Source organism: Leptonychotes weddellii, chromosome 9, assembly GCF_054177405.1.
Source record: "Leptonychotes weddellii isolate Sample4059 chromosome 9, ASM5417740v2, whole genome shotgun sequence".
Classification (NCBI taxonomy): Eukaryota; Metazoa; Chordata; class Mammalia; order Carnivora; family Phocidae; genus Leptonychotes; species Leptonychotes weddellii.
In genome coordinates, this window is record NC_138377.1 from 106,992,610 (window position 1) to 106,996,593 (window position 3,984).

A 3,984-nucleotide genomic window follows, 5' to 3' on the forward strand; every position below is an offset into this window, starting at 1 on the left:
ATGTTTGTGGAAACTTCATCTCCTCACCCAAGAGTTTTACTGGCCCTCAGTTCCTCTGGACATGGTAACAGGTCTCATTTCACAAGCAGACCAGGGCACACCTAGTTAAAACTTGCCACATTCAGGCCAGGACCAAACACTGCCTATGAGAGGCAAAAAGAGATTCTACAGACGATTGACTCGAAGGATAAAGTGGACAGGGCACAATAACAGAGGACACATTGGAGACACTCCCTGAAGCACTAGGCCCTGGGGAACAGGGGATAATACACTGCTAGGCATTACAGAAACTCTTCTCCCTAAGGCCATTATCATCAAGAACAGGAGATGCAGCTGACTTTCCTAACATGCAGAAGCAAACATAAAGACTTAGACACAAGGAGAAGACAGAGGAATTGGTCCCAAATGCAGAAAGAGAATAAGGCCATGGCCAGAGATCTAAGTGGAACATATGTAAGTAACATGCCTGATAGAATATTAAAGTAATGACCATAGGGCAGACAGAAAAGATGGCAGAGGAGTAGGGGACCCTATTCCAACTGGTCACCAGAATTGAGCTGGATATCTACCCGACCACTCTGAGCACCCACAAAATCAAGCTGAGATGTAAGAAAAGAGATCTGCATCTCTACAAACAGAATATTGCAGGTGGTTGGTTTCGAGGTATGAAGTGGGGAGCTGTGATTTGGCAGGCAGATATCGGAGGATAAATGGCAGCAGGAGGGAGCCTGGCCATGGGGATCCTACACCACTAGTGAGCAACAGCCTTGCACGCTGGGGTTGGGGCACAGACTCACAGACTGGTAGCAGTGGGGAAAGGACTTTAGGGCAGCCCCTGGAACAGAAACCAGGAGCGGCGGGGTCGCAGGTGCGAATTGGGAGTGGCTGGTGGTTTTACAAGCACAAAGGGCAGAGACATGCCCTGACCTGGAGGTAAGACTGGGAGCACTGTGGAGGGGCGCACAACACAGGACGCTGCAGTTTATAGCAGCACAGACAGAAATGGAGATAGTGTGGCCTGGAGAGCTCAATGAAGAACAGACTGTGATCTCCCTGCTCTGAAGCAGAGGGTTGGAAACAGTCTCTCTGCTCTGACTCTCGGAAGAGATGTGGAAAGCCACCAGGGAAAGCCACCAGAGAACAAAAGCGCCAAAAAATTGGTTCCCATGAGCCCATCCCCCACCACAGGGGGGCAGGGCAACTCTGCCCAAACAGGATTGCCTGAGTAACAGTGCGGCAGCCCCCTCCCCCAGAAAACAGGCTGGGAGAACAAGAGACCAGCAACTCTAAGGTCCCTAGAAAACAGGTGCATCTTGCTTGGGTTCTAGTCAATAATTTGGACTCTATACATTCCCTCAACCACCCATCAACAGAATGACTAGGAGGAGGAACCCCCCAAAAAGAAAGACTCAGAGATTATGATGTATGCCGCAGATTTACAAATGGATGAAGATATAACCAAGATGTCGGAGATGGAATTCAGGCTAGCAATTGTGAAGACAATAGCTAGAATGGAGAAATCAATTAATGGCAACATAGAGTCTCTAAGGGCAGAAATGAAAGCTGAATTGGCAGAACTTAAAAATGCTATCAATGAGATTCAATCTAATCTAGATAATCTAACAACTAGGGTAATCAGGCAGAAGAACAAATTAGTGACCTAGAAGACAATTTAATAGATAAAAAGGGAAAAGAGGAGGCCAGGGAAAAATAACTCAGAACCCATGAAAATAGAATCAAGGAAATAAGTGACACCATGAAGCATTCCAATGTCAGAATTATTGGAATCCCTGACGGGTGGAGAGAGAGAGAGGACTAGAAGATATATTTGAGCAAACTGTAGTGGAGAACTTCCCTGATCTGGGGAATGAAATAAACATTCATGTCCTAGAAGCAGAGAAGACCCCTCCCAAGATCAAGGAAAACAGACCAATGCCCCCCGGCATGTAATAGTAAAACTCACAAATCTTAGAACTAAAGAAACCATCTTAAGGGCAGTTAGGAGGAAGAGATTCCTTACATACAGAGGGAAGAACATCAGAATAACATCAGACTTATCCACAGAGACCTGGCAAGCCAGAAAGGGCTGGCAAGACATATTCAAGGTACGAAATGAGAAGAACATGCAGCCAAGAATACTTTATCCAGCAAGGCTGTCATTTAGAATGGATGGAGAGATGCAGAGCTTCCAAGACTGGCAGAAACTGAAAGAATATGTGACCACTAAGCCGGCCCTGCAAGAAATATTAAGGGGGTTTTATAAAAGGAGAAAGACCCCAGGAGTGATGTACAACAGAAATTTACAGGGACAATCTATAAAAACAACATCTTCACAGGCAACATGATGACAATTAATTCATCTTTCAATAATCACTCTCAACGTGAATGGCCTAAATGCTCCCATAAAATGGCACAGGGTTGCAGATTGGATAAAAAGACAGGACCCATCCATATGCTGTCTACAAGAGACTCATTTTGAACCTAAAGATACATCGAGACTGAAAGTGAAGGGATGGAGATCCATCTTCCATGCCAGCGGACCTCAAAAGAAAGCTGGGGTAGCAATTCTTATATCAGACAAATTAGATTTTAAACTAAAGTCTGTAATAAGAGACACAGAAGGACAGTCTATCATTCTTAAAGGGTCTATCCAACAAGAAGATCTAACAACTGTAAATATCTATGCCCCCAACATGGGAGCAGCCATCTACATAAGCCAACTGTTAACCAAAATAAAGAGTCATATTGATAACAACATGTTAATTGTAGGAGACCTCAATACTCCACTCTCAGCAATGGACAGATCATCTAAACAGAAAATCAACAAGGAAACAAGGGCTTTGAATCTTACACTGGACCAGATGGACCTCATAGATATTTATAGAACATTCCACCCTAAAACAACAAAATATTCATTCTTCTCAAGTGCACATGGAAATTTCTCCAGAATAGATCACATATACTGGGTCACAAATCAGGTCTCAACTGATATCAAAAGATTGAGATTATTCCCTGCATATTCTCAGACCACAATGCTTTAAAACTGGAACTCAATCACAAGAAAAAAAATTGGCAGAAATTCAAACACTTGGAAGCTAAAGACCACTCTGCTCAAGAATGTTTGGGTCAACCAGGAAATCAAAGAAATTAAACAATTCATGGAAATCAGTGAGAACAAAAAAAACATCGGTCCAAAACCTATGGGATACTGCAAGGGCAGTCCTAAGGGGGAAATACATAGCCATTCAAGCCTCACTCTAAAAAATAGAAAAATCCCGAATTCACCAACTAACTCTACACCTTAAACAACTAGAGAAAAAGCAAAAAATTATGCTTAACCCATGCATTAGAAGAGAAATAATTAAGATTAGATCAGAGATCAACGAATTAGAAACTAGAAACACAGTAGATCATATCAATGAAACTAGAAGTTGGTTCTTTGAAAGAATTAATATGATTGATAAACCACTGGCCAGACTTATCCAAAAGAAAAGAGAAAGGACCCCAATTAATAAAATTATGAATGAAAGGGGAGAGATCACAACTAACACCAAGGAAATAGAAACAATTATTAGAAATTATTATCAACAATTATATGCCAATAACTGAGCAATCTGGATGAAGTGGAGGCCTTCCTGGAAACCTATAAGCTGCCAAGACTGAAACAGGAAGAAATTGACAACATGAATGGGCCAATAACCAGTAACGAGATTGAAGCAGTGATCAAAAACCTCCCAAAAAGCAAGAGTCCAGGGCCTGATGGATTCCCTGGGGAATTCTACCAAACATTCAAAGAAGAAATAATACTTATTTTCCTGAAGCTGTTTTATTCTACTGAAGCTCTTTCAAAAAACAGAAACAGAAGGAAAACTTCCAAACTCATTCTATGAGGCCAGCATTACCTTAATCCCCAAACCAGGCAAAAACCCCATCAAAAAGGAGAATTTCAGACAATATCACTGATGAATATGGATTCCAAAATCC